This window comes from Hyaena hyaena, unplaced genomic scaffold (genome assembly GCF_003009895.1).
Source record: "Hyaena hyaena isolate Hyena2069 unplaced genomic scaffold, ASM300989v1 scaffold_301, whole genome shotgun sequence".
Taxonomy (NCBI): Eukaryota; Metazoa; Chordata; class Mammalia; order Carnivora; family Hyaenidae; genus Hyaena; species Hyaena hyaena.
The window spans coordinates 1771703-1795281 of NW_024080932.1; positions in this window are offsets into that span (position 1 = coordinate 1771703).

Below are 23579 nucleotides of genomic sequence, written 5' to 3' on the forward strand. Positions count from 1 at the left end.
TTAGTTAGTTTTGGAAGAGGCAGATATGTAAAATCACAGATCAGGAAATAAGAAGGCTTGCCAACTTGGCCAAAGCAAGTGGAAAGACTCAAAGATAATTTTTTTTTTTTCCAATAAGAATAGGCATACCAAAGAGGAGAATACCTTTTACATCCTAAAGGCATGCAACTTTAGGTTATTTAAAAAGACAGAATGGTTTAGAGAGTGGTCTTTGGAGTCAGGTCAATTCAGGTTTGAATCTTGGCTCTAGCACATCTTAGCTGTGTTACTGTGGGCTGATTACTTACCTTTCTCCGCCTTAGTTTCTTCATATATTGTAGGTGAATCATAAAAGAACCTGTTTTATAAGGTTTGAAAGGACTCAATGAAACAATATATGTAAAACATTTGACAAATTGTCTGATATCTAGGAAAGTGCTTAATAAATAATAGCTGGTGTTATGATTACTGAGCTATTAATGATTGTTAAGCTATTTTGATTAAAATATTCATGTTTATTAAGCTTTAATTTTTTTATTCAGTACAGAAAGGTAAAATTATATGTCTAGTAGTTAATAAATATTGGCGTCAGTGCCCAATAAGGTTAGACTTAGAAAGTTGGTTTATTCATTAATAGGTTATTGTTACAAAGTTTCAATGGGTAATTTAGTTGTCATCGTAAGTTGATTGGGCAAGAATGTCAGGGGCTGATTTTCTTTACTTCAGCTCCAGAACACTTGGCTATGTCCCTTTGGCTAAAGGGAAAGCACATGACCTGGGTAAAGAAGGAGAGGGTAATGTTCTAGAAATTCAGTGGGCCGGCCCCTTATTCTCAGAGCTGCCAAGTGTGCGCAGCCACTTGAGTTCCTGGCTACCACACTGAGGTGCTTTGGAGCTCATCCTTTTCTGTTCTCAGTCAGAGAGGATTCAAGATGGCTGGAAACAGAAAAATCCTTAAACATCATCTAATTAAACCTCCTTTTATTCCAGATGGGTAGACCGTCACCCAGAGAGGAGACATGATGAATAAAGGTTATTCATCCAGCTACTCCGTTTATGTTCTGTGTTTTTTTTAAATTTGCTGATTACTTTTTCTCCCACATACTAAATGCTTACCTACTGATATGATCAATATCTTCTATCAAATGAGAAAATAGCTATTCCCATGTAGGGGATGATTAAACTTGAACCCCAATATCCTGATGAAAGAATCAAAATACTATAGGGAACTGGGTGTCAACACCAAAAAAACTCATTCAAATTCTAAGACAAGAGGTCCTAGAATTTCCCATATGGGCCTTCAATACCAAAGAGGTAAAGAGCTACACTTGTATGAGGAGAAAATCTATAGCAACAATAATTGAGATCTTTCCCCAGTCTAAGAAGGACAGAGATGTCAGGCAGAGATGTCACTGGAGAGATGCATCACAGTAAGAACACAGATTTGGAGTCAGAATGATCAGGGTTTGGATACCTCCTCCTGGCTCTGTGAACTTGGATATGTTATCTGGCATTCATGTGCCTTGATTTTGAGAGACTGTGTAGTTCCAGCTGTTTCATAAGATAGCTTGTTGCTAATTCTGGTGTTGCTGTTGTTTGTTTTTTGTTTTCTCTTAGTGAGTGATCCTTTATCTTCAAAGAGCAGCCATATTAATGGAAAGGGAGGGATCTGGCCCCAACTTTCTATCCTTGTGACCACAAACTCTTGGGTGGATCCTGGCTCAGTCTTAGTAGGAAGAGGTGTGCCTGAGGCCTGGTTTCTATCCCATATGCTTCTGGAGAAAATTCGGCTCTTATTTTTGGTATTCCTTGAGCAAGTGTAGAGAAAACTCAGAGGGTGGGGAAAAACCCAAGTTTCTTAATCACTGGTTTCCCAGGCAATGCATCCAAACATTCCTTTTCACTACTAGTGTTTTTTCTCAAATTGCCTACTGCTTGTTGTTCTCTTCTGTCTCTAGTTCATCTTGAGATCTTGTCTTCTCAACAACATAGAAGTGATTTTATCATTTCTTTGTGGAACACAAGAAGTGCACAGAGATCATTATTCAAAACCTAACTTTACAGATGAGGCAAACAAGGTATGGAGGCCTGGCTTATCTTAAAACTCACAATTCAGTTCATAGCAGAGGTAAGATGTGATTTCTGGGAGCCCTACCTAGGTCTGTTTTCTCCATGCACAGATGAAGAGACCTCTCTATTCTTGATTATCGCTTATACTTGACCAGGCTTCCTGCAAAGTGACTTGGTGTGACACAAAAAGAATAATCTGTGGATTTGTGACTGGGCCATGAATGAGGTTGTAGCTGTGGCCAAATTAAATTCTTTGCCCATTGCTTCTATCTGCACTTTATCTAGGGCCAGAGTGAGTCAATAAGGTGACATGGGTCATACGGCAAACATTTATCCATGGAGTGTTTTAAGGAGAATTGGTCTGATTATTCTGACTATAGTAGAAGATGCATTGAGAAGGCAGGGAGAGAAGGCATACAGAGAGATGCTAAAGTAGTCCAGGTGAGGGGTAATGGTCTGGACCATTGCAGATTCCAGTAGGCATGTAGAACAGTAGAGAGGCCTGGATAGGAATCAGAGGGGGAATGATTATGGTGGTTGATGAGTTCCTTCAAGGCTGATCTAAGTGAACTTTCTGCAGACTTCCTTTTGTTCCCTGAACTAACATCTCAGCATAATCTTTGTTCTTCCTTAGAATGCAGAGTGAAGCCCATTTCTTCTGTTGCTTATAAGCATATCCATTCTACTTCCACAAAGTTCATAATTTCTTATTGGGGATCTGTTGTGTCGGGAACTGTGTGAGAAGATGAAGTCCAATAAACAAGATTTCATGATGGATTAGATTTGAAGGATGAGGCACGGTGTTGTTACAAAAGAAAAAAAAAAGGTTCTTTAGATTCTGGCTTATAAATGTTTGGTGGGGAAAACTTCAGGTGGCAAAATTGGGTCTGGTGAATGCACCTTGAGTTTGGTTTTGTCATGTTCCGATATTCAAAGGGAGATTTTGAGTAGGCCTTTACACAGGCTGATTAGAACCATTTATTCTCAGCGTGGCTTTGGATGGGTTTTTAAATCTTTCTGAAACTCAGTATCTCCACCTATGCAATATGTAGACTAATAATACTTCTCTTTAATTAACTAATAAATTAAATTGAAGTAAGATTAACATACAATGTTATATTAGTTTCAAGTGTACAACATAGTGGTTTGACAATTGTATACATTAAGCTGTGTTTATCATGGTAAGTGTTACCATTTATCACCATGTAATGTTATTACAATATTATTGACCATATTCCCCATGCTGTACTTTTCATATCCATTATCATACCTCTTTGGACTGCAATTGGACTTAAAGGATCTCTCTATAAAAGCATTTAGAACAATGACTAGAATCCTGTAAATGCTCTGTAATTGCTAAAGCTGCCATAACAAGATGCCATAGATTGGGCGGTCTACACAACAGACATTTATTTTCTCATACTTCTGGGGGCTGTAAGTCCAAGATCAAGGCGTTGGCAACTTTTGTTTCTTCTGCAGCTTCTCTCCTTGGATTGCAGATGACCACCTTACCATGTCTTCATATGATCTTTTCTCTGTGCACAGGCCCCTAGTGTCCCTTTTAATCTCCAGATTTCCTTTTCTTATAACAACAACAGACAGATTGGATTACAGCCTACCCTCATAGCCACAATTTAACTTAAATTTCTCTTTAAAGGCCTTATCTCCAAATACAGTTACATTCTGAACTACTGGGGCTTAGGGCTTCAATATGAATTTGGGAGGTGAGGAAACACAGGTCAGCCCAAAACAGCTATTGTTTCCTTACACTTGAGCCTTCAACAACAGGAGCTTGAACTGTACAGGTCCACTTCTATGTGGAGTTTTTTCAGTAAAGTACAATATTATACATGACTTTTCTCTTCCTTTTTATCTTTTTAAAATGTTTATTCATTTTTGAGAGAGAAAGAGCACATGCATGGGAGAGGCAGAGAGAGGGGTGTGGGGGGCAGAGGATTGGAAGCAGGCTCTGCGCTGACAGCAGTGAGCCCGACGTGGGGCTTGAACTCATGAACTGTGAGATCTTGACCTGAGCTGAAGTCAGATGTTCAACTGACTGAGCCATCCAGGTGGCCATTTTTTATTTTCGTAGTATTTTTCTAGCTTATTTTACTGTAAGAATACAGTATATAATATGTAAAACATACAAAATCCAAGTTAATTGACTTTTTATGTCATCAGTAAGGCTTCTGGTCAACATCTGGAGAGAATCAAAAGTTATATGTAAGTTTTGATGGCATGGAGGTTCAGCAGCCCTAACCTCCACATTGTTCAAGGGTCAGCTGTATTTTACATTTTATTAAGTTATAAGAATAAGAATTTGTGATTGTTTTTGTCTGTCTCCTAAACCTTTAATCACATCACACTCTTCTTGTTTCTCTAATTGGAGAAGTGTGTGAAACACAATACCATGTGGTCAGAGTGATGTAGCATCGAATTCAGACTCAAGAGGAATCACCACAACCAAGAAAGTCAACCGTATGCACTGAGTCATTTCTTCAAGTGTTCCTCCATGTTTTCCTTCTTTGCATGAAGCAATAAGGCTAAGTGATTTTGTCACTTATAGAACTCGCTGTGCCCACCATTTGTTCACTCTTCTTCTGGTAACAGAGCTCCTTTTTTCCAGTTTAAACCCTCTTCTCCTTATACTTAATCTATGTGATTTCTGTGGGGCTAATATCACTGTAGTCTGTAGGAGCAGAGACGTGATCCAGACATGATCTAAAATGTAGAACATCTACCTGGATCCTATACTTAGGGTTTCTCCATATAACTCGAAACTTTTCTAACACCGGGGAGAGATACTCTGTCTTTGAAAGAATAGCTAGGGCATGTCCCATCTTGACCGCTTTATAAATAGAGTCCAGCTGGAAATGGAGCTGACAAAGAGATATCAGAACCAAAAGATGAGTAAGAAATATCACTGAGTGGCTACACCAAACCCTTTCTGATACCATATGAAATCCCTTGACTTCCTGGATTTGTGAGTAAATAAATCCCCTTTTTAGCTGAAAGTAGTTTGAATTGTATGGTAGTCAGTATAGAAGACAGATACCTGACTTAAGAAATTGGAATATAATCTATTTTTTTTACCCAAAGGCTCAAGCTTCTTCAAGTATGTTGCAAATAATGATTAAATGCTTCTGCCTCTAGATGTAGGTTATGTCAGGTCAGTTACTCCAGAAAGAGACCCTGATGGATAGATTCTGGTACATTGCATGGCCGATGACATGTTTGATATAGGCTTGCAGATGTTCAGCCCTACCTCTACAAGAGCTTCCATATCACCAACATCCTGGGCACCTTAATCATGACCACAGTGCCCAGTCTCATCCAAAACATTATTGCTTTCCAGATCTCATTACAACCTGAGAGCTTCTGGGCCCCTGGACCTTGGCTTCTGGGTTATATTGTTGAGGATCTCCGTTACCAGAAGAAAAGAAACCTGGGGCTCTGGGTACGTGCTCTGAGTCCTTGGATGAGACTTGGAAGGAGCATCTCTGCCTTCCGCATTTTGTGGTTACCAGCTTCTGTTCATCCTGTTAATTGCCCTGACAGTCAAGTCCGGTCTTTCATAGTCTCTCTGCAAGTGGTCAACTTGGTAGATGATTCAGGAAGCACTGTTAAAGGAGAAATAACTCAGGAAAGAGAAGGAAGACAGTAAAGACTAGGTTATCCCCCAGCTTACTGCTGAGAGAAATCAGGACTCATTCTCTCTGGAGAACTTTCAGATATCATGTTAAATAGCCTATTGTGTAATGTTCTTAAAGAGCAAGGACGTTGAGATATTTTCCACCATGTCCTATTAGCCATTGGTGTAGGGCTGCTCCCTTGGGCTCTTAAGTCCCTAACACTTCTGGCTTTGGTGGCTGGAGATAATCTTTGGGCAAAGAGTTGCAACTGCTTGTAGTGGAAGGCATCAGCATGGGGGTGGTGAGTGTTGAGGGGATCTAGACAGGATAGAGACCATATTAAATAAAGTTAGAGTCAGGTAGTTACAGCTGTCTTAGACCTTGGTGGATCTGTGGGATGATGGTGGGCATTGGCGGGTGGGGGGAGTTGGGCATGTAAAATATAATGAAAGAACAATGAGGCCATGTATGAAATTGGTAGCAGGAGCTGAGAATCATCCTACAAAAGTGGCCCAAACCGAGTTGCAAAGTGGGCAGATACAGCTCAAATCACAGTTTGATTCATACCTACATTAAAAGAAGTATAATTCTCTATACTCATTTGGTGAAGGTTTTACTCTGGAAAAGCCCAAAATAAGGGCACTTGGGTGGCTCAGTTGGTTGAACATCGGACTTCAGCTCAGGTCATGATCTCACGGTTTGTGAGTTTGAGCCCCATGTTGGGCTCTATGCTCGCTCTCTCTCTCTCTCTCTGCCCCTCCCGTGCTCATGATCTGTCTCTCTCTGTCTCTCAATAATAAAAACGTTAATTTTTTTTAAAAGCCCAAAGTAAAATCTCCCCAAAATTTGCCCATAAGTTTGTGTAAAACATATTATGTTTCAATATAATCTTATGGTACAGATTGTAGACTTTCTGTACAAAGTCATCTCTGTATACATGGAACCTATTTTGATATCTATTTCACAGACAATGCTTGAATAACATTTGTGAAATAAAGTAAAGGAATTTGGATAGGTGATTTATGAGGCCCACAATTGTAATCAAAGCAGCCTCTCCTGGTAAGAAACTCCTTTGGACCCTCAGTATGGTGTCTCCGTCCACTCACCCAGAAGGAGCTAAGGGAAATTCTCCAGAGATTTTGCTCTCAGCCACAATTCTTCTGCAATTTGAGTAGTCACACTCAGAGTAGCTTATAGCAGGAATAAAGGGTGATACAGATTTTTATAGACATATGATGTCACAAATGAGGACGAATTTTGAGGCTGTGATGTTGGAAAAAAGAGGAAAAAAAAACAAAGGAACTCAAAAGGAGGTTTTCAGACATCTTATCTCTGTTAATTCTCCTTGTCTTAAAGTTTACTTTGACTGGTATTAACACAGCCTATAATTCATCTTTCTTAGGATTGGGTTTTCTTTCACGTATCCTCTCTTCTATCCTTTTATTTTTAACCTGTCTGGGTTTGTGAGGCCACACAATTCATAGCTGGCTGGGCTGGTGTTTACACCCAGGTCTCTTGCATTCTCAAACGTGGGCTCTTCATTTCTATATACTTTGTCTTCCATACTCACACATGGACTAGTGGGGATTATGTCAGGCCATATGTAAGAATGGACCCTTCCTGGTGTGAGCCAGTTCTCTTCCTGTGCTTTTAACCCCTTTCCTCCCAGCTGTGCAGGGTTTAACACAAGAAGACACCCCAAGTTGTGCACATCACTCTTGTTAATGAATCAGACCTTCAGATGATGGCTTTTGGTCCATTATTACTTTCTCTAATAATGTCTAATTTATAAATTTCTCACAGGTCCTGTAGGTTAATTTACCAGGGGGAAAAAAAGTGAGTAAAAACCTATTAGTCTTTTTTTTTCTGCCTCAGAAATTATAGACTTGGATGTTTCTATGAGGTAACATTAATAATGCATTTATCATTTCAAGCCCTTAACCTCTTAAGTTCTTCAAACAGAATTAAAAGAATCCTGAACTACTAAATAATTGCATTATGTGCCTGAATGGAGAGAGTGAACACCTCTAAAATGACACTAATCTATTTATTCTCCTCATCAGAGCCTTCCACTCAGAGTGGGGTGGATTCTGTCACATACTTTGTGTCTGCCTCACAGCCTTTTTGGAACTTCTTCCCACTTGGGCACTGATGCCTCTTCCCCTAGCCATCCCTGACTACCATCACACACCCCACCTCTATACTCCCCCAAGCAAAAGCCTATGCAAACTAGTGCAGCTTCTTTTTGTAAACACATCACTCTGGCTTGTTTGTTTTGTTTTTCCTCTTTTCTGTTAGTTGTTTGGGGGCATGAGGACATAGTCATAAGATGTATGCTTCAATATGTATCATCGTACCAATGACTTTGTGGCCCAACCTAGGCTAGCCTGCATTCAGGGGCTAACTACTTTCACCTTGAGGTCCTGTCCCACCCACTGTTGCTCATCAAGGTTGAGAATATCCAAGTCACCACCTTCATGGCAGTCTGGAATTAGTCTTACTACCCTAAAGTGTGTGTCTGAAGCAGGGTGAGAGAGCCTGTTAGCACTCACTCACATGCTCTCTAACAAACATTTGTTAGATGTTGTCACTCAAAAATTAAGTAAGTAATTGAATGAATGAATATATGAATGAATGCCACCCTATCCCCACCCAGTGTTGGCTGAGTTCACCTTATAAATATAAGAACAACTTTTCCTGAGGTACTCCACTCCAAGGACAGAGCCCTTCTCTACCACTAATAGTTAATTTTATTATGCTCATCACTTTCTTTTTTTAATGTTTATTTGTTTGAGACACAGAGCATGAGCAGGGAAGAGACAGAAAAAGAGGGAGACACATGATCTGAAGCAGGCTCCAGGCTCTGAGCTGTCAGCACAGAGCCCAATGCTGGGCTCAGACCCACAATCTGTAAGATCATGACCTGAGCTGAAGTCAGATGTGTAACCAACTGAGCCACCCAGGCACCCCTGCCCATCACTTACCTTGACCCAGCTCTACCCATCTGCCCTCTCCTGTTCCCCAGGAGTCTACCTGTTTGACAGGTGAGCCAACAGTGGTCATGATAAATTCTGAGGAATCCTTTCACGATATCCAAACATTTGGGTGGATATTGCTGGTATGTTTCATTAGTGCAGTGAAAATCTAACAAATAGCTGAAATACATTTTTTTATCCATGAAAGCTCTAAGGAACACCTACAAAATATGCCCTTTCATATTTTCCATAAATTAACTTCTCAGTCCATACAAGTCCTCCAAGACATAAATCCCAAACTCCGTTTCATTCTCTGATTTTACTCTCTTACTCTGCCATTGTTACCCTGGGTATAATTCTGTGCCTCTGTCTAGATCCCAGGCTTCTTTTCTCAGTGCCCTCATTCATGCTTCAGGGGCTCAGGCTTTCAGAAACTTCAGAGTAGCTGCTTGACAGACTCACGTTTTTTTTAATGGTAATGACCTCTTTGTTTTTTATCATAACAGTCTCTGCCCCTTTATTCTTGCTCACCGAAGACTATCTCTACACATGACTTGGGAGAGTAAGAATAAAGGCATGGGCAAGGTTTATAGATAGTCCTATTTTGTTTCCTAGGAATCTCTACCAGGGGACTTTATAAAATTTGCTTTGAAAAGTATTCAAGAATCATAATGCTTTCTGTACATATTTTTCTCATCTTATTTTTAGAATGGCCAAAGTAGATAGTTAGGAAGGACACAGAGACAGGGGCACAATTCATCTGTGGTCCCATAAAAATTATGTAATTTTAGAACACCATGATTTCTCCTCCTTTTTTGTGATTTAAATTATCTTTTTCTCTAATAAGCGATCTCTACATTGGGGCAAAAATGGAGTTCAGTATCATCTGCTCAAGTACTTCTTTCATGGTAGTCCCGAATGTGTGCACATGTCTACACACACCTGCACACACACAGAATTTCTCTTTTATTTTGGTCTCTAGAAGAGTGTTTCATGACCACAAGTTGAGATTTGCTTGCTACTCCTCATTCTTTATCAAGGGAATGAGAAGCTCTAAAACACATTGCTGTTCCGTTCTTAGAGGTCTTACAACCTGGAAATGAACTTTGTTTTAGTTAAACCTCATCTTGTCTGATGCCCTATTATTCAGTTTAACTACAGGGTAGTGAAGGCCATGTATTTCTTCAGGATCTCTCTAACATTCCCGTCATGTTTGTGATACTGTTTATTCATTATTCCAGTTGTTTCTTGCAAAAACTATCAGAAGTATCTTCATTTGATGCATGAGGACACTAAGGGCTAGGTGCATTTATTGACTAGTTCAAAGTTTCATTTCTAATAAATAAGAAATTAGCAATTTAGAATCTAGGCTTATTATCAGACTTCAAAGCTGGCATGTTTCACTGAAATTCTTTAGAAAATAATGTTTTAGTTTTACTTATTGCCATTTTTATGGTCTACCTTAATTTCATGTCTTCATTGTGCTACATAAAGAACATGTAGGAAAAAAATAGAAGGGGAAAGGAAGAGGATGAGAGAGAGAGCGAGCGAGAGAGAGAGAGCGAGCGAGAGAGCGCACCATAGTCTCAACTTCTAAACCAAACCATATTTTTATTTTTAGGATAAATTAGAACTGCATGATCGGTGCTAAGTGGGACCACTTCCATTAGAAACCCAAGAGCAGTGATTGCAGGTGATTGGAGAGCATTTTCATTGGCTGCTGTGTTTGGATTGCTCTTCTGTCTTAATCATAAAAGATCTGACCATTGAGTGGTGAAATTCTACTCCTAATGTGAGCCGAGTGCCTCTCATATTGGCATATCTTGTGAAGCGAATTAGCCACCTAATAGCTAACACGATGACATGAAGAGAAGTCAAATGTAGCATTGATTTCCCAGGAGGCTTCAAAGTAGATCAAGTAACACTAAAATAAAATTGTCAAACTAGAAAATGGTTCTCATCAGAATATTTTTTCTTCCCTATAAATAAATGGCTTAGACCAGTTCAAGAACTTCACTGGCTGTGCAAGACACAGCTTAGTGGTTTCACAAAGTGCTTGTTACCATTTTTAATGCTTGTCTGTAATATGAGATCAGTCACTTGAAGACGTGAAACTGGCTTAAGCTTGAGAATTCTCCCCAATCCCTGTCTCTTGCCCTTTCCCTTTGAGAAAGACAGAAATAGCAATGATAAAATTGACTCCCAGCTTCCTGAAATGCTCCTGCCTGGAGAATGTTTAAGTAGCTTGTCCCCAAAACTTGCAAGGTTCTTTTTGCTTCACTACTGGAGTTGCCATCTGGTTCAGGGATTCCTAATCATAAAGAAATGTGAAGAAGAGCAACTGTAATAATTATTAAGAATATCTACTCTTCTATTTACTATGAGAGAACTTTTGCAAAACACATGTTATCACAAAGAATACAGCATTTGGAATCAGATGGAACTGGGCTAGCCATTTCTTCTTTCAAATATCTGTGTCCTCATCTATATCACGGGATCATAGATCCTTTGTGCTATTACTAAATATTTAAGATTTAAAAGCCAATGTTTATTAAGTACTCACTCGTTCAATCATGAAGCTACCTAAGCACTGTGTACATATTATCTCATTTAATCTTCACAAAACCATAGTATACATATCCTTTCTTTGTTGTTATTTTTCCTTTTGCAGAAGAGAAACTGAGACATGGAGTTGTTAAGTCCATTTTCTAAGGTTAGTGTGCCCTTATATGGCAGAGCCAAGGTTCAAATTTTCATGTTCTTGCTGTGGAATTCTTACTCTACCTTATGTTGCTGTTGGTTCAGTATCATTATTTTGCAAATGCAGGTGGAGTTGTTTAGAGAATTTAAGCGAGGTGTAAGAGATTAGCTAGCAAGTTAGTGACAGAATCATGACTTCTGGAAAGGCTGAGGCCAACTAGGGGCGTCTGACCCCTGGGGATCCCTAAAATTAAGTTCTTCCTCTCAGTCTCAAAATAATTGCACACCATCATGACAGACAGGAGTCTGGTGTCATTAACTGGAATGCTGAGCTTTTCAGTTTGGGAAGGAAGGATCTGCAACTCTGAATTTCCTAAGATGGTTGGAACATCTGGTCTAAATGCATGTTGACATCACAAGGAATAAAACCTGAAACACAACAGAAATTATTCCCTTTGCAAAACAAATGCTAGAGGGAGAAATCACAGAGTAATTCCGCCAAATTTCTCAGCAATTCTCCCAAGATTGTGCATGTTAATTGCTTATAGCTGCAGGTTAGTACTGCTCGTTCCTGTGCGGCAGCTAAGTACCAAATAGCAGGCCCTTCAATCACAGAATTACAGACATTGGGGGCTGGAGACATTAGGAGCCGGTCAGGCTGCCCATTCTCCACCCACATAGGCTGTTCCCAAAGACCAGTCTTCACCTCTTTTTGCCTAGTTGAGTTTGGGGTGACTGAGTGATGGGGCTTCTCTGAGGAAGTCATAACATTGTAGATTTAACTGTGGGAAAATATTTTATTTCGTTCAAATTATCATGTTATTTGATCAGTTATACTCATTAATTCTAGCTCTTCTCTGGTATGCTTGGTCTCCCATCACACATATTAAGCTCTTGGATTGTCCCAAGTCCACCATTGATTTTAGGGGTGAGTACAGGATGGATGCTTATTTCTCCTCTCTGGTCTTCAGTTTCCTTTTCTGAAAAATTGAAGAATTGGAAGGGATGGTATTGAAGGTCTGTGTTTCTTCCTTTTCCTTTCTGTTCTTTCCTGCTTTCTTTCTTCCCTTTCTTTTTATTTGTCTCTTTCCACTTTAACTCTGTTCCTCCCTCCTTCTTGACTTTCCCCATAAGTGTTTTGAAATGATCAGTTCTTCATCCCGGGACCTCTTGGCATACTGACACTAGCCCTCACTACCTTGCGAGAGCATCTTCCCAATTCTGTGATCAATATCTCCTTGGTTGCTTGAAATTGGCCATAGTGGAAGTATTTATAATGTGGAGTTCAGCAGAAGTGATGGATCACCCCTTCCCTCCACAGAGAGCCAATTGTCAAACATATACCAGCACATCATTGCTGTGACTACTTTCTAAATAGAGCATTAACATAAATAACCTTCTCTTGTTTAAAAAAGAATCAGATCGTCTAGCTTTGAAAGAGTGCACAGTGCTTGGAAAATAACTCATATTCAAGGAAGCTGTTGGTGTAGGGGGACGTAGATTGGCAGATATATGTTCTAGAGTAGGTTTTGGGCATCTTCTGTTTACCAAGAATGTTTCCTTAAAGCAATCCTTACCACAACTTTAAAAGATTGGAATTATCCCCATTTTACATACTGGGAGATTGAGGCTCACCAAGATTAAGTAATTTACCCAAACGCATGGAAAAAATAAGTGGCAGAAGCTCACTGCTCCCATAACGGTCTGAAATGTCAGCACCATTTATGTTTTTGCCCCATTCAGCAAATCTTGAATGTGTAGAATGAAACCAGAAGTCCTTGAGTTCAGGAAAAATCCACCAAGAACCATTCAGATGGAAATAACTCAGAATAGCATAGATATAGCTTCAGAGAGGATTTCAGGTAAGCCTCATTTGGGATTTGGATATAATCATTTTACAGATGAATGTAAGCATTAGAAAAGAAAATTAACTTGTGTGCTTCCCCTTTGAAGTGTCCAAGCCTGAATGTCTAGAATGGTCACTTGGTTTTAATATCTTAAGTGAAACTAGACTAGTTGTTTTAATTATTCCTTTCTGTTTTTAAAAATAATGTGAAGTTTATTTAGGGTAGAGATTGTCTCAAATGTTTCTGTGTACCTTGATGTAATTTCTTCACCAGCCCTGAGACTTGGAACCACTGCCACTTGGTAGAGCTTGAATTCAGACCCCACTCTCTGACTCGAGATCACATGGTTTTTCATCCATCTCTCTGGCCTGCTCTGCAATGATGGAAGAGAAGTGAATGCCATTCTGGATGCACCCTCAGTATTGTCTGCATCCAAGACCCTGTTGTCTGCAACAGCCCTCTCCATACTGGTATGCTTTAGCACATCTCAGAATAGGACATTCATTGGCTTCCCTCCTTGAATATATTGATACTCTCCCCACTGTTAATAGAGAACAGAGGTGCTGGCCACAATGGGAGACCTCCAGGCAGAACATGGGTGGATTCTTCAAAGGCCTAAAGAAGGGGGGCCTCCGGAACCCAGCTGCCTCACAGATGGGGCTGGTTATCCACACCACCCTCCCACATTGAAGGGAGGCCAGCAGAGAGCCACAGAAAATTAGAGGCTTGTTTTGGAGTGGCCAGATGTCGAGACAACAGGGACATCCTGTCTCCACTGGCCAGGCTAGTGGCTTTGAGTGCTCTTTGCTGTGGTGCACATGTGGGATTCTGAAGGTCACGTTAAGAAGTTTGTTAAGTAAAAAGTCAGGGGAAGTGACTGTGAAATGAAGTGAGAGCATCATTTCTTTGAGCCCTTCCTGTGCAGGTATGGAAGGATACAAAGAGCCCAGCCATGTAGTTTGTGTACAGTTGTGCTTTGACACACATTATCTTCTCAATCCCTAAGGACAGTATTTTGAAATAAGGACTGTGTTCAACATTTTATAAACAGCAGTAGCAGCAGTAGCAACAAAAATACCCTGTAGCTCAAACAGATGAAGTGACTTGGCCAAGACCACATGGTTATAAGTGGCAACAGTGGGACTTGAGCTTATGCAATCTTGATTCTGAAACTTTTTCTCCCTTTACACCAGTGCTTCTTAGTATGGTCCTTAGACTATATGTATCAGCCTCTCTTAAGAATTTGTTATAAATGCAGATCCCTGGACCTCACTCCAGATTTAATAAATACCCTGGGATTTGAGCTTTAATATGTCCTCCAGGTGATTTAGATGCACACTGAGGTTTCAGAATCTGGCCCTACACCATGCTATTGTTCTTTGAAGTAGTTCCTGAGACTATACTCTGGAGACTTTTCCAGTCTCTTCCAGTCCCTTTCAATTACAGCTCTAGTTTTAAGAATAGAGGAACAGGCCTTCAGTAGTCTTTTGGCCTAGACATTGTAGGATTCAGCTGTCTTCAGTGAAAACAAATCTCAATGAAATAATGTTTTGCATGGCTCAGCCTGACTCCCTCTGGTTCAGGGACTGAAGATGGTGAGATGCAAAGAGGCCAGAAGCATAACATGGCAAAATGCTCTGAGGCAACCAAAATCCATCCTTACTTCTGGAGTTCCTTACCCACTGACTAGGATTCACATACTGGCTTCTCAGCAGGCACCTAGGGCTTAAAGACACCAACTCTCCAGTAATGTTTTGCCATTTGAATGCATGTTCTCCCTCCTGGGCCATAATCAATTAACAAACACTCATCCACTGGTGGCCCAGGCCATTCCTGTCTCTGTAATGGGCCCAGCTTATGCCAACAAGCCCTATTTAGGTTGATGACTTACTTCCTTATAGTTGTGTTAGGCCTTCATTAAAATGCCAACTTCAGGACTTGGAAACTGGCACTTTTCATAACCAAACATGACAAATAGGACGTTAAAAAGGTAACAGCCTCTTCCAGAGTGTGCAAAAAAGGCATCAGATTAAGAAACTAGAAATTTGGGTTTAAAACAGCTCAGGAAGTCCCAGGATACTAGCTGGTTATCCAAGCAATAACCAGTACCAAATTCTATGAGAAAGCCTAAGTTACAAAATCATTAAACAGACTGAGGTGTAGGGAGATGATTTGAAGAAGATATGTCATGAGGATAATGAGGCCTTATGGGTGTACTCACAAAAGATGAAGTTACTTTTGTGCCATTGGCACAGGCTTCTGGAGTGGGTGTTAAAATAAAGACTGTTTACGGTTTTTACAATTGTTATTTATCTGTTGGCACAACCCATTGGAGTCACCAGATGAGAATGTTAGGTCGGGGAAACTATACTCTCCCATAACCTCCTGATTAAGTGCAAGGTAGGTAGAAAAATAAGTAAAAGTGATAACCTTGGTTATCACAATTTGACTGTGATACTGTTTCTGAATTCCGTGTTTTAAAAAGACGTTGATAAGCTGGATGAAATCCAAAGACGGAAATTCTGTCTCATGAGAGACAATGGCAGGACTTGGACATGTTTTGACTGAGGAATAAATAGCATAAGAAAGATATGGTGCGAAAAAACCCCTATCTTGAAATGCTTCAATCTTAACATATCTCTGTTATTAACAGTATGAGACATTTTGACTGGTTTAAAACATTTGAAAATGGATAACATAACATGGTTTCACCATTCCAGCATGAGATCTATTTACGTATTTGCATCTTCCCCTTTAGTACTCCAGTACATGTGGCTTGCAATAAGCAACTAAGCTTAGTTGCAACCCACATGTACTTCCTTCTCTATGGTTCCAAAACTCAATCTGTAAAAATTACAGGGAGGCTATGTGTACCACATTACTAATGAGAAGGTTTGCAATATGTAGCACATTACAATTAAGAGGGACCTGTCAATCAAAGCCATGTAACAGTGGAGTCAGACACCATGCTGGGGAACAGCTATTTCCCCCCATGGAATTATCTAAGTATGAACTGGAAAGGAGTCTATGAATAAGACTGGCAGGGGACTTTTTAGATCAAGTCACTGGTTGGTCAGGATAGCTTTCACACTTTCTTCCTGTTCATAAGTGTGCATGGATCCATGATTCCAATATAGCCGTTGCACTTCCTATCTTGAAAACAGATTTTTAAATCACCATTTCAGAAAGTAAATAGCAAGAATGGAACTAACATTTTTGTTCCATGCCTTCCATGTGTTGTATTTATGCTTTTGATCACTTTATATTAGCTCTCATCTGGACAAACTTTGAGAAGTGCGTGCCAGTTATCTTTGTATTACAGATGGGAAGTCTTAAGACACATTTTCTCTGAAAAGTAGAATTATAACCAAATGATACAAAATATGAAAGATTCAAAAGCTAGACAAAAACTACACTACAGAAGTCTTTGGCAGGGACAGGATCCAGTGTGCCTTCAGGGACTTCAGAATCAGGAGTTCCTGGGTCCTTACACATCTATACCTGATCAGTAGGATTCACCTAGCAACTCTAAGGATGCCTCCTTAGTGCAAGTTTTTGGGAGAGAGAAACATATTGGTGTAGCTTAGAGTGGTTTGCATTGGATGAAGTTCAATGAACTGATGAGGGTGTGCGAAGTGATTCCTATGAGGTACTTTGTCTGCAATGTGTGCATGCTGTGGATGGTGGTGAGCACTGGAGTTGTTTTAGGAAGATGTGAGTAGGGGACAATGGTTGGCATCTATAGGAGGGAGTGACATTGCCCAAGATCTCACAGCTATAGATCCCAGAGCCAATAGTCAGAACAAGGTCTATCTGGATAGAGTAAATGATCATCCTAACATGTCTGGTAACAGTAGACTAATGCTGACTCTCAGAGAAGCTAATCCCTTGTCCATGGTCACAAGGTTAGCAGGAAGAGGACAAGAGTGTGGTTCACAATAGATAACTCTGCCCACCATTGGAACATGCTAGAGAAGTGTCATTCAGGCACTCCTTTCTGTTTGCAGTAATAGAGTCAGTAGAATCCAATAGGCAATGATAAGGATCTCATGATTATACTGATCAGTAGGTTCAAGTCCAGAATCTGCCTCTTGGCAACTATGGAATCTTGGGCAAGTTTATTAATGGATGAACAAAGTACTGGTTCTGACTTCTCAATCCTTGGATTCTGAGAACCTCAATGTAGTAATCTATAAATGAGGGCATTGAATTATATGTTTTCTCAAAGCCTTTCCATATCTCAGTTTCTGATGATGGCCTAGAGCAGGGATTGGTAGACTCTATCCCATGAGTCAGATTCATCTATTTTTGCAAATAAAGATTTAGTGGCACACAGCCACACACATTCATTTACATATTATCCATGCTTTTATGCTAGATAATATGAGTAGCATATGGCTAACAATGTATAAAATATGTATTCTGACCCTTTATAGAACCAGTTTACTGACCTCTTACCCTGAGGAAAGTAACTTTTTTCTGCCTCTAGCATCCATCCTCTTTTGCCAAATTCTCACCTTCCTTTGATACTGTTCTTCTTCAGTTCTTTTCATGAGAATTTAGACAGCTTCAGTTTTCTTCTCTGGAAAATGAGATTGGATAGAACTCACAGTGTTCTCCTGGGACTTTAATGGAATACTCCATGGAAACTGCTTAGAAAGTGCCCAGTGGATGTTAGCTGCTCTTACAATGACTGTTATTTTCTTCATTCATCCATCTGGGCAAACGTCCATTTCCATGTTTCTTCATTTAGGAATTTGGCACTTAATAGCTGGTAGCTCATACTGTAATAATTGGTCTGGTCCATGGCAAATAAATGAATACAGGAATATGTCTGGGAAGTGAGAAGGTTGGTAAAATTATACTTGTAGCTCACCCCCTCTTTACATGGTGAAAGCCAGCGATATGTCACACCCTACTTGGGGCAGGGACCTGATGGCTGGAAATAGCAGGGAAGATGCCTGAGATGCTTTTGCCCAGTCTTCTCTCATGACAATGAGACCCAGACAATGTACAGAGGTCCATATTCCTGAGACAGCACAGCCCAGGAGGGGAGTCAGGTTGCCTAGCTATCCTCCTTCTGTTACTCAGAAGCAGACATGCTCCGCTGAATGGGCTGCATGTGCCTGGGTGTTAGAGAGTGGCCTCCACCAAAATCACACAATCCCTCTCCTTCCATTCCCCCATCACTGGAAGCCTCAGGCTCAAGGCTTAAAAGCCTATAATATATCCATTCCCAGTGTCCCCACTCCCTTCCCCAGTCATAGGAGTCTAAGTTTCATTACATATCTCAGGAGTGGTCTTCATTTTTCTTTGAACATCTGGCCTAAGAGACCTCCTCATTAAAACCACAAACTAATTATTGTCACCTACTCTTTCCTCTTTTTGTTTAGGGTGTCTGTACATTCTCTACCATGCCCCCAATACACAAGAAATGGCTCGTCTCTCCTGGTTTTCTTTCTCCTTTAATGAATCTTAGGCCCCAGCTATGTTTCTCAGTGGAGTTGGAGGTCTGGGACCCTGATTACTACCAGGGTTTCCAATTGCCTATTCTCCCCCTGGCCTTTCTGAAAGGATCCATTGAGAAAGAGGTCATGATTAAAGCCCTTGGAACAGGCAAAGTGTAATTGAAGCAGTGCCTGGCGCCTCTCAGCTTAACCTCCCTCCCCATAAACCACAGCCGAACTCAGCAGGATGCATAGCAAAATGTGAAGTGTGAAGTGGGGGTGGGGAACATCTGAAGTCAAGGAAAGCCAGAAATGCAGGGTGCTGAGAGGAAACATCCCTGACATGTGATGAAGATGTATAGGAAAAGCCATACAGAAAGAATTATGTCAGACTTGTCAGAAAAAGAATGAAACATATATTATATACAGTACAGATTCATACATGCAACACAGACATTAGCTGTTTGTTATGAGGGGATTCTCTCAGAAGGATGCTATGACATGGTTGAAAAAAAATGGGCTTCTGATACCTATGTTTGAATTCAACTTAATCCTTCCTGGCTGTATAATCTTTGGGCAATCACTTCATTTTGAGCTCTATTTTCTTCTAAAGCTCTTCCTTGCAAAGTAGTGGTGAGGAGTCAAGAAGCTTATGTGTGCAGTGTCTGATATAGAGGCTGTGCATAAAAGGTGCTTACTCATTATAAATGTCTATCTTTTCTATCAAGTACTAAGACAAGAGGAATGGAGAGTGGGGAGTCAGGGAGAGCCGGGAGCCTTGCTATGTGACTCAGGTCACCATGAGCAACATTGTCATCACAGCAACTACCAATATTGTTGTGTGTCAGATGCACAGACACATGTGCACGCTAACCCTCCAACCATTATAAAACATATTATCTAGGTACTAGTATTTTTCACACTTGAGAAAACAGTTACTAAGATGTGGCTTTTATTAAGACAGGGATCAGGGGACATCTGGGGGATTCACTCGGTTAAGCATTGACTCCTGGTTTAGGCTCAGGTTATGATCTCATGCTTTCATGGCTTTGAACCTGTGTAGGACTCTGCACTGACAGTGTGGAGCCTACTTCGGATTCTCTGTCTCCCTCTCTCTCTGCCCTTCCACCAATCATTCTATCTCTGTATTTCTCAAAATAAATAAACTTTAAAAAAAAAAAAGAAGTAGAAAGGGATCAGGTCCTGCTTCAAAGTCACTTAAAAACCTTTAACATGTTACTATTTTTGGACTCTCATCAGTGAACTATATTGTATATAAAAAGAAGCCTATGGCCACATTACTTATACCCCTGAAGCCGTAAAGTCAATAAAGGAGATAACCCAAACATTCATGCAAAGATTATTGGTGTAAATAAATTATGGTATACATATCCATACTATTTTCAATACTATGCACACTGTAAAACCATTTATAGTTGTGGTTACCAGGAGTTTATGATGCTAATATGTTCATGATATTATATTTTTTAGAAAAAAGTAAGATGTAAAATTCTACGTGTATCAAGATGCACAACATATCAACTATGTAAACACAAATTATGCAAAAAGGAAAAAAAATTGGAAAGAAATGCATCGCTGTGTTAAGAGTAAATCTATAGATTATCTCTTCACATCTTCCTTTGCAAACTTTCGTATTTCAGTATAGTGGAGAGCATGGGGTTGAATCTGGGTTCTGATACTCACAAGACTGGGAATGTTGGATAAGGAAATCACTTTCCTAACTCTGATTTTCTTCTTGTGTGAAATTTGGTGATAACATCTCCAATATGAGAAATGCCTTGAGGGTTAAAACAGAAAACATATGTAACAATCTAATATGGTACATAATATTATAGTGTATTGTGTCTTGCTATTAAAAACAAAACGAAACAAAACAAAACAGTGGAGTTGGTGGGAGCAAAAGCTCAGAAGACAGAAAGAGAGCTGGGTTCTCTGGACAAAGGAGGAGGTTGGGTCCAGCCCCGTCTGGTGCTGACTAGAGGGCTGGCAGTCGTGGACGGCCCCTATCTCTTTTCACAAACAAACAGAACAGTCCTGGAGGGAAACTCCCCACTGACCATCTGCATTCACTCAGCATCGACATTCATCCTTTTTACTTTACTAGTTTCCATTTTCAGCTTTTCCTTCTCTTTGATGTAGATAACAATCTAGCTGGAGAAGTCAAATGTTTTTAAGTGTGAGATTTTGACAACAGAAGTGAGGTCAGGGACACCTGGATGAAGGGGCCTTATTCTGCCCTATGCTAAGCAAACAGCTAAACAGGACCCTGGCCCGGAAATTTACACTGGAAATTGGGGCTGTGTTCTGGCTTTACTCAAGCCCATGTCCTCTCTCTGTCTCTCTTTCTCTATCTCTGTCTCTGTGCATCTCTCTCTCACACACATACCATTGGGGTAGCAGGTTAAACATCACTCACTCAGAGATCTTTTCTTGGGCCCTGGATAATCTCAAGAATTCACATTACCCATTACCATTCCCACAGCACCATGCATTTCTTATTTTAAAATGACTACTATAATACCAGTTTTCCCATCTTGGTGAAAATTTCATCAAGGCAAGGGTTTTATCTGACTTATTGACATTGTGTCCCAGCACAATGTCTGGCATTGTAGTTTTTTACCCAAATGAATAAAAAAGTGAATATACCAGTATAGAATCCTTAACTGAATGTAAGAGGCCCAGCTGGATAGACTTTTGAGAGTTACAGGTTGTAGGGCACTAATAAAGGCAATGCCACTGGTTGGGACAAATGGGCTAAGGTTCCAATGGCCCATGCACCACTTAGTCTTTTCATCTTGTTAAGAAGTGTGCAAACTCAGGGCCCTGACTTGTTATCATCTTGGTGTATCAGTATGTATATTTGTGTGCTGAGGGAGCCCTTTAAGCTTGCTACTAATTATGATGGTGGTAGCTATTACGATGCTCTCACTGAAGCTATTCCCTCCTCCCCAGCACATAATATGGATTTTGGCCATGCTTTGTCCAATGTCTGGCATGCAGTATGTACTCACTTATGTTTGTTGCCTCTTAAAATATCGGAGCATGCAAAGAAAACTTGGAAACTTCAAAAACCTAGATTAATTTACTTCCTGCTTTTATGAGTTTGGCTGCTTCAGATACTTCATGTAAGTCAAATCATGCCGGGAGCTAGGGGGAGAAACAAATAGTGAGTTGCCATTCAAAGGGTATAAAGTTTCAGTCATGCAAGATGAAAAAAGTTCCAGAGATAATGCTGTACAACACTGTGCTTATAATTCACAGTACTGCACACAGAAAAATTTGCTAAAGAGGGCAGATCGCATGTTATTTTTTTACCACAATTTTTTTTTAAAAACCTAGGTTTTTTTTTTTTAATTAAAAGAAAAATCTTGTTTTGTGTGGACCTAGAAAGGTTTAGTGAAGGTCCTGTCCATCTGCATGATCTGCAAGGTGAGGACCAGATGGCTCCCTGGTGTCTTATGAGAATATCAGACAACCTTTCAGGTGTCCTGGGGATTACCATCATCTTTGACCATGTAGATTAGCTTTATTGCGCTCCAAGATAGCTCCAAGATTGCGCTGTCATTATGAAACCAATGAGCATCTCAGAACATGATCTTGCAGGTTCCAGACACAGCTGTGGACGCCAGCCACAGCTCTGTGACATGAATTCACGTTCCTTTTCTTGTGCCTTTGGCTTTCATTCTCCAGTTTCATGCTAAGAATTAGGATTTTTGTGGAGCTGAGTCCCTGGTCCTTCAGAGACTCCTTAGCTTTGCAGTAATGCCCTGGAATTCCCTTGGCCGTGTTCGTAATCAGAGTCACACAGTAGAGGAAAAATTGAGAGAGAGACTGTTGCTTCCTATGGAAGAGCAGGAAAGTTATTTGTTGTGCCCAAGAAATGACATTGAACCCTCCAAGAAGGCAGTGGCTCCTCTGCCACACCTCCTCTTCCTCTGCTCCCTTTGAATTTCCTACAGAATCAGCTGTGGTCATTAACGACTCCCCCCAAAAGCTCTGTGCCCAACCATGGGTGCGCATTCGGCTCAACCAGAGATAACCTTGAAGACAGTGTTGATAATGGATTTGCACAGTTTCACTTCTGACTTCTGAATGACACCATGGGAGAGGTGAGGTGTGGTGGTGATCTGCAGCACCTTGGCTTTCTCCCTTTCTTCATTTAAAGAGCACTAGCCTGGTTGCATAGGAGAATCCTAACACTTGGCGATCTTGCACACACTGGAGGGAGCGATAGGATCACATAATAAGCAATCATCCCTGCACCCCCCCACCCTGAACCCTTCATTCAGCCCCCCCTTCTTTATCTCTCTTCCTAGCCTTCATCCTCTTGACACAATGCACATCTTTGCTTGTTGCCTGTCCTCTGTCCCCTCTAAAATGTAAAGCAATACCTTCTCTCTTTTGTGTCCTGTTGTATCCCCAATACAGGAAGAGTGCTTGGCATATAACAGGACCTCAGTAAACATTTACTGAATGAATAAAGTGGCAGCATGAGTTTGAGGTTAAACCCACTACAGCAACAACTCTATTGCTGCTAGCCGATAGCTCTCTAGCCCTAGCACCAGCTCCTGTCTTAGGGCTTCAGTTTCTACGTCTACATAAGGAGGGGCTTACTTGCCAGACTTTGCAAATAGCTGGTGAAGTTTCAATAGGAGGATGCAGGTGATAGCGTTTATTAAACTGTGATATTCCTCTGACATGTGTGAAACATGATTTGTTTGGCTCGATTTTAATGTTTTGATTGTGTCTTTGTCTTTTGCTGTAAGTTACTTACAATCCTTTTGAAAGAAGATAGAATATAAATGATATAGGCAGAAAAAGTTGCTTACAATCCTTTTGAAACAGAATATAAATGATATGGGCAGGAAAAGGAAGGGAATGAAGGTATTTCACAAACAAAATGGAGTA